This window comes from Haliotis rubra, unplaced genomic scaffold, assembly GCF_003918875.1.
Source record: "Haliotis rubra isolate DU_JTF1 unplaced genomic scaffold, ASM391887v1 Scf1038, whole genome shotgun sequence".
NCBI classification, from domain to species: domain Eukaryota; kingdom Metazoa; phylum Mollusca; class Gastropoda; order Lepetellida; family Haliotidae; genus Haliotis; species Haliotis rubra.
The window spans coordinates 239120-252887 of record NW_025764935.1 but is presented as its reverse complement, the minus strand read 5'-3'; the positions used below and the strand labels follow the sequence as shown (position 1 = coordinate 252887).

At 38.2% G+C, this 13768-nt stretch overlaps 1 long non-coding RNA gene across 1 annotated transcript; it reads right to left on the bottom strand.

Moving 5' to 3' along the window:
• Positions 1–1998: 1998 nt before the first annotated feature.
• LOC124273846 lies at positions 1999–10900 on the bottom strand. Its single transcript, XR_006897756.1, has 3 exons — positions 10779–10900; positions 3319–3606; positions 1999–2695 (listed from the first exon to the last, which is right to left on the bottom strand). It is a non-coding gene; the product is annotated as an uncharacterized LOC124273846 (long non-coding RNA).
• Positions 10901–13768: the final 2868 nt, after the last annotated feature.

Genomic DNA, 13768 nt, shown 5'->3' with positions numbered 1-13768 from the left:
TTTTTGCTGACAATTATCAGGGATGGCAACAGGAAAATCTATTTTCAGCTGGTAACTTAATATTATGTCATCGAGTTGAGGGTTTCTCAATGGATTTAGACGATTCACAATTGAACAATTTGAATTAAAATCTGCGGAAATCCATGGATCAGCAGAAAATTGCAATCCCTGAATTATCTCAGGAGATTTTGCTACAGAAGATGTTGCTGGTATTCATTTATTTGGACCTTAAGATGTAGCACAACAGTTCCTTCAAGATAATGCTCACCCACAATCACATAGACTCTTAAAAGTCAGGCTCCTGTCAGAGTCCATAGGCCTGTTTGACTTTGTGATTCAGAGCTTGAGTATGATTTAGTTAAGTTAATGACCTATTCTTAACACTTGGATCATCTTAAGACAAGCAAGAATCATTCTATGCAAGTCTTACAATCCATGAAATCTTTGAATCTTCAAAAGGATTGGAAGTTCCCTAGGGGTTATATGAACAGTAAATGAAGTAAATAATAAGTGGCTGCCAACCACCTACCGACAGTTTCAAGCAAACAGTATGAGTCAGGATAAGGTGAGTGAGTTTAGTTTTACATTGCACTCAGCAATATTCCAGCTATATGGTGGCAGTCTGTAAGTAATCGAGTCTGGACCAGACAATCCAGTGATCAACAGCATGATCATCGATCTGTGCATTTGGGAACCGATGACATGCATCAACCAAGTCTTACGACAAGCATGGGTTACTGAAGATCAATATTCTACCCAGACCTTCACGGGTCGTCAGGATACGGAAAAATGTGTTTCTAAAGTAAAACTATTAAGGAATGTTGTTGTACACAGAGTACTTGGTGTGAATACAACACACTGAAATAAATAAAGATGACACAACCTGTAATTCTCTTCATTACGGTGGCTATCCACCATGTCCACTTTACAGAATTGGAAAAATGTGTAAGTGAACCATCTTTCAATACCATCAAAAGATCACTTGCACAGCTTTAGATATTGTGCATCATTGTTTGGGGTGTTGATCTACAAAGTAAAGCTGTTGCACAAGATATGCTATAACAAGATATCATCTACCTTGACAGCCATGGTGTATTCTACTCACTTTGCTAAGGATCACAAAAATTCACAACTTTACTGAAACAGTCAATTTAATCCATTTAAAACTGGATAGATAATAATATGGTAGCCCCTCATTAGGCAAACAGTCACTTTAATCAGAGACCATATACCGATATGGTCCCTGCCTTAATCTAACCTAATGCACTTGATACATGAGTAACCATACAAAGAGTTTTTCATGGCACCAATCAACCATTTTGCAAATCATGGAACAAGTCATTGGCAAGTACATAACATCTGTTCATAGCAGGTATGGGATCCAGAAGATGCAAGACACACTGAAACCTAGGATCCATGCTTACAATAAGCTTAGGTATTTAAACCAAATTTGACCCCACATAATACTTTTCTGTTGAATCCATGATATGATCCTTAGCAAAGAGTGAATAGTATATTATCACAGTAGTGAGAGAGTTTTTAGATTTAAGGTTACATTGGCAATATTTCAGCCATATTGTGACGAATATCAAAGTACTGATCTGAAATGGACAAACATGATGCCAAGAATGGTTGTTAAAGTAGTGGAATTCTTGCATTTTCTACAATCGACCAATGTACATGAGAATAGTTCTGCAAGTATACATGCATACTTGGCACATGCCTTTCAACAATGTTTCTTTTGGTTTAAAGCTTAAACGGTGATATTCCAGTCAGTCCATAATGAAGCCTGAACCATACAGATCTGTGACTGACAGAAGCAACAAGCTAAACAATTAGGCTACAATGCCATGCATTAACTGTGTGAGCAAGTCTGACTTACAAGCATGGGTAGCTGAAGACTGGATTTTCATGGGTACTTTGAACAGATATTGGAGCCAGAAATTCCAATGTAATTGGCCCATTGTTTGATCTGAACCTTCTGCTTATGATGTGACTAAAGATGCATGCCACTTAAAGAAACCAAGTCCAGCTGGATCATATTAATGCATTTTGATGTGATCAAACTGCCATACTTATCTTGTGCTCAAACTGAGGGGGGATGTCATTTTGACAATCAGGTGCTGACAAGGAACTGTCATGTTTTTTTATGCTAAACACTTGTTTAGAGTTATGACTATATTACTACAAATATCCCCCCTGAACCATGCACACACCTCAACTAAATGAAGGCTATCCTTCAATGTAAATATCAATGTCTACTGATGTATTTCATGAGTACCGAAACTCATCACTTATGGTGGACAAATCATTTCAGAACACAGTACAGAGAGCGAGTGATTGTACCATGCTGCCTGATCCTCTCAACAGTGAATGATTAGGGAACATCAAAGATCAAGATCAACTGGTCACAGACATCTCTCAACAAACAAAGCATCAACATATCTGGCGATCTTGCACAAGATATTGCGTCAAAAAGTTATAAGAAAGTTTGAGTGGCACTTGAATCATTTAACTTTGGTCTTTCATCAGTGCATGCTTCTTCCTGAAGAGGCGGCGACGATTTTTTTCTGGATGCAGAAGAGTTAACTCTAGATACTACATAACGGGTTGACCAGTTTTCACAAGTCTCTCTTGGATCAGAAGTTTGCGGGGACAGACACATTACGATCGGCAAGCAAACTATCAGGGCCACCTGTAAGGTAATTATTGAGCATTTTAACTGAAATTATTCTGGGTTTGAAACGGAACCATCTGCCCCACATTTGTCAGGTAAGCTCTGGTGCATACTGATCAGGAACTTATCATGAATTCAAAACCAAATCTCACGGATAGCAAATTTGGCAACATAATATGTAATATTTTCTGAACTTGGGAATGTATTATTTCAAAAGAATACTATTTACTCTCATTTGCCATGACTGACCAAATGTCAACCTCTGAGAAGTTCCAGTAAAATACCTGTCAATCCGTTCTTGTATGGCGATGTAGGTTCTTCACAGGTTTCTGGAAGTGTAGGTGTAGGAATACCAAGGTCTTGCTTTATATAGTGAGCCATCCTACAACTTTGGGTCATGGGTGTTTGTCACTTTACCTCTTCAGTATGCAATTTCAGAAACTAAATGATGATAACACACCATGTGATAGTCCAATTCAACATTGGACATTCAACCACATCTTCTTGGTTCCCGAACCGAGCCACATGGAAACTGACATGACATAGGCCAGTTTCACACTTCTACGGGCTTACAATCCTAAAGTGTGTTGCATTCATGCTTGGTTTCAGAACAATGCATGTGTAAAGAATAGAAAACTTACCTTTACTGTACATCTTCCACTGTGATATGAGGAACAGCAAATTGATCACTGAATCACATGCACTTTCTCTAATCCTTGTTTGAATATGACACTGTATCAAGAACTCAGGAGCAGCACATACAATAGTCAAGTCCACAAGTGAAGGATTTCTTCAATTCACATGTCATGATCAGCTTCCGGCAGCTTCATGATGGTACAAGATGACTTCATCCTTGATGCCAAGAACAGGTGCTTGTTCATGCAGTTGCTCTTTGATCTGCCCACCTCATTTCATCGGCAGATGGTTTGCTGGAACATTGACATATTAGACACAGTAAATTTATCTGCTACTACTTTCAATAAAGTACAATATATGTGCTAACCAAATAATAATAGCCATGTTTCTGGAATTACCATCTTACCTAAAAATAACCCCAAACATACACGAATTGTTCAACATCAACATGAAGATATATGGCAGTATTATTCATTGTGTAACAATGTTCCAAGAGTAAAACACTGTACATGTGGATAGTCAGAGAAAGGCAGTGGTGTGAACTATATTTAGACAGTTCTGGTAGTTACTGGAAGGTAGTATAGCATACTACAACCCTAGGGGCCTTTCCACTATATTCTGACCGACTGGATTGGAGAATTTTCTCGGGTCTTCCAGGCATACAACGGAGTTTGTTGTTTAATGCCACATTCAGCAATATTCCAGCTATATCATGGCGGTCTGTAAATAATCAAGTCTGGATCAGACAATCCAGTGATCAACAGCATGCGCATCGATCTACGCAATTGGGATACCATGACATGTGTCAACCAAGTCAGCCAGCCTGACCACCCGATCCCGTTAGTCACTTCTTACGACAAGCATGGGTTGCTGAAGATCAATTCTAACCCGGATCTTCACAGGTTCTCATTACATGAAGTTACAAGACCACCAATTGTGTAGAGATCATTTTTAACTGTCTATTTCTGAAAACTTGACCTTTGTTTCAGTGAGGTGAATATTACCATCTGCGTTTATTGCCACAATCACTTTCTTATAATACCGTCCTTATTATGTAATGCCACTGTAATACCTTTGTAGTGATTTGCATTTATTTGTAAACATAGGTAACTTTAGAATACAATTGTTAATTACATCACATTGCTTTGCCGTTTGTTGGTTTCACACCAATTCATTTATAGACTGATTTCCGGTTAACTACTGCGCAAGTTTCAAATGAAGGAGAATAACTAATGTTACTGCACAAAACCTATAGGGTTTCACTGATTGTAACATTTAAGTGTATCCAGGGGTGGAAATAACCCATTGCCCGACATCCGAGTCAAGTGGTTTTTTTCTGTTGGGCAAACAAATTTGTATATCACACTGTACCAGTGTCCAGTTGCCTTTCCAATGTTAATTATGTTGTTTATATACAAAAATCAGCAAGAAAACAGTCGGTATAGTGGAAAAAATATTAGGGCAAGTGACTTTACATGTGCCACTGTACCGGAGTACACTATCAATTTTAAAGTTATTTCCACCCCAGGCATCAATGCTCCTAGTGTTGGAGTAAATGCTGTGCAAAGAAGTGAAACAATTCCATATTTTTTATAAATTGTCTAATTATTGATGTTTTCAAAATGAGAGAGTTTAGTTTTATGCCACACTCATCAGTTTTCATGGTATTCCAGCTGTCTGTAAATAATTGAGTCTGGACCAGACAATCCAGTGATTAACAGCATGAGCATTGATCCAAACAACTAGGATATGATGACATGTGTCAAGGAAGTCAACGAGCCTGACCACCCGATCCCATTAGTCGACCCTTACAAGCATGAGTTACTGAAGACCAATTCTAACCCGCATCTTCATGGGCCTATTTTCAAAATGTGTATAACCGTGTATGAATATTGTAAAGATGAATTTTGTTCTTGTTTTAATGATTATCAACCGCTGCCAGTCGACCAAACCTTGTGGTTAGGTTGACTGTCAGTTTTACCTGACGTCAAGGTGATGAATACTTCAGACATAAAAATCAACTGCCTATCATTACTTCCAGTACAAGACACCGCTGTTCTGTTAATTTGAGATGTGTCAGATTCAGGTTCCTACTTTTAATCATCTTTACAGTATATTGAGTGATATAGGAGTATAGGATAAGTGCCAAATGACATGACAGTGAATTTTTCTAAAAGGTTGCCATAGGGCACCAGACAGATAAATCAGGTGTGCCTTTGTGAAAATAAGTGTGCCCATACCTTTTTGATTAATCAAGTTAACATCACAGCAATTAAGTCATTGGAATTCATTGTTTCATATATTCAGGGCTCCAGATAAGGGCCGTATCGGTGTATGTACGGATAAAAAATATGCACGATACGGTAGGAAATAATTTAGAAAACGTAGCAGATACGCACCACAGCAATGGTGTATGGTCTTAGAATCACTTACAGACGTATTTATCTGAAAAAAAGTATTGTTTTATTGTTTATTGACCTGTTTACACAAGAGTAGCAATGTTGTGCATATATGAAACGAAACACAAGATTACTGATAGTCCATTAGCTTCCATTCAGTACTCTAAATGTACACTTAAGGTTTTCCAGTACTCAATATTGAACAAATAAGGAGTACGTACTCCTGATGTTGAAAAATTATCTGGAGCCCTGATATTCGTAAACATTATGTAAACCAATAAACCTTTGAGCTGGATTTAATTCTCCCTCCTTACATTCTGTAAACAGGTTTTATCTTATTCACTCTTTGTACTGACTCAGTATTTACCTGATGAAGGAGCAAGAATTAGCTCTGAAACATTGTGTAAAGAATAAAAAGTTGTTATCCATAAAAGTGTCATGTATTTATGGATTTATACCGGAAAAATAGTTCAGCTTCATTTGTCTTGCACCCATATCCCACAAGCTATCCCTATACCAATGTTAAGCTGTGGGATTGAGATAAACAGTTTGAAGTGCAAAAATGTTTTTAAACATTTCAGTTGGTGAAATTTATCACATTGTTCCATGAAACAAAAAATGAATATTATTTCCGAAATTCACTTGTGCTGGCTGAGCATTTTGAAAATATTTCATCCGTGCCATTTCAATAATTACTGTGCCTGGGCACACTAATTACCATAAGCACTATTTTTATCCCGTGTGAAATGGGGATTGGGTTATACGCCAATCAGTCGTCGTCCTCACCATAGATCTTAATTAACAAGTCAGAAATGATTAGGTTTTTTCAAGGATGTGAAGCTCTTTAGTAACATGGGTATAGTGATTATAGTAAATATTTATAGGTTTTGGTTAAGGCTGCAATGCTCTAGATAATGTTTTAACTTCAGGAGTATGTACACCTGAAATTAGCTGGAAAAGGAGTACAGGTGTAGAATTCTGCCTTTTCGAGTACTGAGCATTGCTTGTTCTGCCAGCACAAATATGGCTGTTAATATCTTCGACTGTTTTACTTAAGTTCCAGCACAATACTACAGTATTGCTCACCATCATGCGGCAATGAGTCACTGAATGTTCCCTTTACAGTGAAACAAACCCGCATTATATTGCAGTAATTTCAAAAAGTGTGTCAGCTGTTCATTAATTACAACTTCTAGAAAATCAACTACCACCTTTCCAGGTTTTAAGTAAGAAAAAAAAATCTAGTATAAGCAGGGTAGATCTCATCTCTGGGGGATGGTGGTGGTACAACCAACCTGATTGCAAAAGTAGACAGTTAAAAATAAATTGTTTTTAGAATGTGATGTCTTCATTATTAAAGTGTAGTTTGGATTTTAGATCTGGCATTAGTGATTTTCTAATATGCCAACAGTTCCTTATTATCGATTCTGAATCCCCAGTTGGAAGATAAAGCTTCTATAGCATTAAGTACAGGTTCAATTTGTTTCTGTACTTGTTTAGTTTTGAGGATTTCCAGAATGAAATATCATTGGCAAAGTCAGGCATGATAGAATTTGGAAAAATGTCTTTGATCTTGGACTAAGAAAGTAACACAGGGATAATGAAATTTGGAATTTGAAGCTGATTATAATTGCTGCGGTGATATTGTAAATATGTGATTTGCCAGATATTGGCTGGTGTGCTGACAGTTTCCCTGGTTTGAGAATCTGTTGACCATAGCTAACTCAACTTTTAAGGACTGTGCCAGACATAAATAACAATATCTAATGCTACCTCCTCTTGCCGCCGAGGGCTTGGTTTTTCTTTGAAGCAGTTTGTAGTTCTAATAAATATATAATTTGCGTAACAGGATAAAATATTTGTATATATTTGGGGAGGTTTTATTCTTTAGTTTTCACTGAATTAAATATTCAGTATGTATTAAACATTACATACTTCTCACTTCAACTTTCCTAAATCTGTTTCAGCTTACTGCATGAGTTTTCTGCCACAGCCCCAATCACCTAGTGCTCTATGACACAATAGCCCGCCCAAGCACATCACTTACTGTCCCTTTGTCATGAACTTTGCTTACTGTGTCCAGTTTAAATGTTTGGTGTTTACTGCAGATTCACATTTCAGGTTACTCACAGATGGTCCCAGTACTTACAGCACTGAACAATGTGAAAAGTGGAAAAACATATTCATGGACTTTCGGATTCATTTCAAAAAGTTAGTCTCTAGTTCATACTTTAAATTTTATACATATTCCTCAGATTTGTATAGATAATGCATTTATGCTTTCAATAATTCAGCTGTTTTGTCATGTAACTAGTTACACTTTTACATGTGGTAAGTAATACAATAATCCAGTAAGCAATACATTTAGGCATGATATATCATTTCTCGGTAAGAGTTCCTCCAGTTCTATCCCAAATAATATGTATAACTATTCTAGAATTATAAACAAAACTTAACACAACAATTACTAGAGAACTCACAAAATGATTAAAAGTCCAAAATTTAAGTTAGGGCTAGGTTTAGAGTTTGGTTTTCAGAGTTTGGGGAACGGAAGGAACTCTTTATCCATTTCTCAGCATAACCCTCCAGTAATATAGAGCTGTATGATAGAGTGAAGGTTTATCCTTTGTTTGCCACACTGTATAGGATTAATAATAGTTGTGTTAATGGTAGTTGTGTTTTTGCAAACAAAGGAGGCATCTTGGTCCATGTCCAGCTTGGGGACTGTTACCAAAGTGCATATGACAAATTATCACTTGTCAAATTGAACAGAAAATATGTGATCATTGCTATATGTGTTCACTACCATGCTGATAGTCTTCAAATTGTAACCAGTAACTGCTGCCCAACAAGCTACCACATGTGGGTTCCAGTGCCAACTCCAGGGGTGCACCCCTTCACTATCAGGAAGTAATATGGTGAAGTTTTCAAACCAGATTGCCAGTGACCCTTCAGGGCTTGAAAATTCCACTCGTCCCCTCGTATTGACGAGTAATATTTGTTCGGGCAAGTGAAAAACAATTTGCTCGTATTCAAGGACGAGTACATTTTCGGACCCAAAAGTAACATTTTTCTTTTTCTTTGAAGTTCAGCTATCTTAAATGGTGAGCGAATTCAATTTTGTCAGATTTTGTACAGAAGACAAAGTAAGTAATGTTTATTGTAATTTTATTCCAAGAAAACATTTTTAAATAAAATAATTTAAATTTACATTCATTGTGATGCATGATCTATAGGGAATGTACAATTTTAGAAGGACGAGTGGAAAGTTCATATTGCTCACCCTGCAGGGCTTTGCAGATTTATTAATTTGTCGAGCCCTGCCCTTTCATAATTCTTGTCATGCCAGAGCCTGTGCCTTGCCCTTTGAGACCTGCTGACAATGTTTGGGTTCATGCCCTTGACCAAATGCACTACTGATGTTGCAGTGTTGGCTTTTACGACTATGGTACTGAGGAGAGGGTTGACTGAAGAAATGTGTGGGACCATTTTGAAACAGCAGGCCCTTTAACCATCAAAACTTTGAGGGGTGGCAAACAAGTTTGAACCAAATTGCACATTCTCATCTAAACTTGTGTAACTTTGACATTTCGAAGAAAGCAGATGCACAGCAAATATTGTGATCAGCCAAAGACGTATATACGTCTTTGGATCAGCCAACTGTTACTGGGTGACAAGCAGCTGCCTTGGAGAGAAAGCACAATTTTCTTTACCACCTGAACCAAATGAAGGAACACCTGATGAATGGACCTAAGACTGCCATCCAGTGTGAGGACTATTTCATCTTGTTGGACTTTAATGTGTTAACAGGGGTGGAAATAACCCATTGCCCGACGTCCAAGTCCAGTGTTTTTTTCTTTGGGGCAAGCAAATTTGTATATCACACTGTACCGGTGTCAAGTTGACTTTCCAATGTTAATTATGTTGTTTATTTAAAATCGACAAGAAAGCGGCCGGGTATAGTTTTATCAGGATTTTAAACTTACCGGAGTACACTAGCAATTTAATTTATTTCCACCCTGGTTAAATGTTTCGATCCAAGACTGCGATAATCCATACCCCTTCATCAATCAGTGGACCTCACCCCTGATGAAGGAAGGTATGTCAAACGTGGGATGCTGAGTTAATGTTTAATGTATGAAGGAATAATGTGTGAACCTATGAATGAATCAGGGATTCAGCATAGTTTAGAAATGTTTCCAAGTACTTGCCAGTGATGTATGTTTGTATTCATGTTGTTTATATTAATTGAAATGCTGTTAAATGCAGCACTAATGTAAGTAATTAGGGCTGGACCAGACAATTCAGTGATCAACATCATGAGCAACAATCTTTGCAATTGGGATACATGACATGTATCTACCAAGTCAGCCAGCCTGACCACCTGATCCTGTTACAACCATGGGTTGCTGAAGACCAATTCTAACCGGATTTTGTCTTAATACTGTTGTGGTTTGATTGACAGTATGTATAGAAGTTCATTTCTTGGCCATGCAGATGTAGCTGTCGTGCTTGTGTAGCTGTCGCTTGTGTAGCTGTCGTGCTTGTGCAGCTGTCGGTATCCGACATTACATTGTTTTCTTCTGTATTGTAGGTAGAATGACAATATATATGCATTATGCCACGTTTGTTAGTTTGTATATGGTCACATTTACAAAAAAATATTTGACATCATATTATAGAGCCTCAGACCAATATCCTCGTCCCTAACCCTAAACCTAATCGTGGGGGCGAACAAATTCAGAAGCTACACTCCCTAACCCTTTTGAACTGACACTAGGTTCTGTAGTTACATAGAATGGCTTACAGTTGTTTCAGGATTAAACTTGTTCATAAGAAATATATTTGGCCATATGTACAAACAACACCTGTCCGTTCAAAAAAGGAAAAAGCGGGCAGCTATGGCTTTAGCCTTACGTGGCTGACACTGAACCGCGACACCGCCGTCCTACGTATCACACAACCTATTCTGGAGACAAGATGTAACCTACTCGCATACAACTGGGACTGTAGGATCGGTTATTTTCAATTCCAATATTTAAGCTACAAGAGCGTAAGTGGCTTACCTGTTGTCGAAACTTTGCTCTCCGAACATAAGCGAAAAATCCGACATTTTCAAATCAGACACCTCTGTCGTCTGGTATCCTCCACGTGACCAAGACTTTCGCGCGTTTGCACGTGCTGTCATTTCACGCTTTTCACATGGAACAACCATTTTCCGCAGTGTAATGAATCTGTTGTTACAATCATAACTCGAATGCAAAATTTGGACTCACTTGCCTGTTGCTTTATGGTAGTGATTGATTTTGGTTTTCATCATAGCCAAAGAACATATTTACTATTATGACTTGTAGGAGCTTTGTTAAAAAATAGAGATTCTATGGGTTGTAGCAGCTGTGCTCCATTTTTGGAAATCAATACAGTGTTTACTAGACCCGCTATGGTTAAGTTTTGATTTACAGCTGAGGTGCATGATCATCAAAATTTGGCACCAGTCATGTCATAACCAGTAGGCCTATATTCTTTTGGGATTGAATAATGAAATAATTTTCAGATGACTTACGCGTTAACATATCCTTTTCCTTTTCCACAATCTGCTCATGGAGGCTATAACCATGCCAAAGGGATTCCTGGTATTTACACCATGTAAAAAGAATTAATGGCACTCCAAATCGACACACAAGGAATGTATGTTGTTTCACTGTGATAGTGATGTGGAAATAGTTTCAAGATTTCACACCTCTTGGGATTCCAAATTGGGACCATTCTCAACCAACTCCCATAGCTCCCGAACCGTGAAGATCCGGGTTAGAATTGGTCTTCAGTAACCCATGCTTGTCGTAAGAGGTGACTAACGGCATCGGGTGGTCAGGCTCGCTGACTTGGTTCACACATGTCATCGTATCCCGATTGCATAGATCAATGCTCATGTTGTTGATCACTGGGTTGTCTGGTCCAGACTCGATTATTTGCAGACCACCGCCATATAGCTGGAATATTGCTGAGTGCGGCGTTAAACAACAAACCAGCCAACCCCCTTCCGCAATGCAGAATATAGTGCATAACACAGCTGATTCACCCACTCACTCACTCCCCAGATAGCATTCAGGCCTATAGTACAATGCCATATATACATATGCTTTACACACGTTCAAGGAACAATACGCTTTACACACGTTCAAGGAACAATACGCTATGTACAAATGCGTAGAAAATATACATGGACAGGTTTTCAATTTCTTTAATATTTGAACTGTTTAGCAGTAGTGAAAACTAAAGCCTGTTTGGATGGACATAATATTTTTCTCTTATATATTTGCTTCGAAGATTACTGTAGTTAGGGCACACAAGAAGAAAATGATACTCGTCTTCAATTGCATTTGAATTACATAATTCTAGTTCTATGTTCTCTGTTCGTATTTACATATCTACCTTTCTGAATTAAATGTTCATGAGATGAGCATCGGAATCGTGTTAAACTTACTCTATACCTTTTTACATTTAAACGAAATAGATAGAATTCGGTATGGATATTGTTTTTAAACATAAGGTAAGTGTCACATTTGCTTCAAATAGATAATTTTTCTTGCCAGTTTTGGAAATAAATATCATTTAGTCTTTGAGTAAATGATTTGATGAATTCCGGATATATTCCACTTTCTTCGTTATTTCTATCGTACAAAAGCGTCATATTATAACAGTTCTTTGGTAAGCGATATGTTGGCATGTATAATAACTATACAATACCGAAGCCAAGCCAACTTCATGGCTGTTTGTTTACAGAGTTCGGCCATTACATTATGGCACTGATAAGTAAAGTGTTCTACATAAGTAACACAACCAATTCACAAACGGATACTCTACGAAGACACTCTCTTGTTGAAGAAAATATATCTTATATCTCTTGGGGGATTCTGAGTTAGGGTAGGTCCCTAGCCATCTATGCCAGTAGGGAGAGGGAATTCAACTGACCAGGTGACTGTTGCCCGTCGGCTTGGCTCATGCTACCCATCACTGGATTGTCTGGTCCAGACTCGATGACGTTACAGGCCACCGTGACAAAAACGGAATATCGCTTACTACTGTTACAAAAAAATAAACAATATTAACTAAAAAAATCCGTTTTAAGGATGAATAGTTCGTATGTAATGGAATTGTATTTTTATTTTGACGGATTCGTTGAAATTTCTAAAATACTTTCATAGACCATTTCAAATAACATTTAAATGTAGGAAGACAAGACATCAAAAGAAACGAAACCTTCTTCTAAACCCATACGCCTGTCACAGCATAAAGTCTTTTACGTCAGTCAATTGGCGATCTTTCTTCTCTGATGCCGTATTGTCACGCTGGAAGTTATTGCTGGAACACTGCCTCAGGCCTGTATGCCGCATGATGACAAGTCTAATAACAACAGACTGATGTCGATGAAAGCTATCGGTGCGGACATGGACACACAATGAATGTACGAGATCACTTCTTTTCAACAAGGCGTCTGCTTCTGAATCAACAGTGGAAGAACACTACGACAAAGAGTGTGGACATCGAGAGACAGATTAACGGGAGATGCTAATATCAGACCATGGGCAGGTAGTTCACGACAAAAATTGATATATACGGTAAAGAGATATAGAAACACCGATGTTGGCATACTGGTTAACGCCGACCTCAGCAATATTCCAGTAATATTGAATTGATAAATCGAGCCATTAGCAGACAACCCAGTAATTGACGTCATAAGCATCGGGCCACGGAGTTGGGATATGATGACATTCAGGAACTGAACGTGTGAACTTGACCGTCTAATCCCTTAAGTCGCCTCTCTTGACAAGCTAAAGACAAGTCATAACACTCTGTGTATGGTTTTACGCGGCTTTTAGCAATATTCCAGCATTATCATGGCGGGGGCACCAGAAATGGGCTTCACACATTGTACACATGTGGGGAATCAAAACCGGGTCTTCGGCGTGACGAGCGAACGCTTTAACCACTTGGCTACCCCCACCGCCCCCTCAAATTAAAACACAGACCTTTACTGGCAAAGGTGTCAGTACTA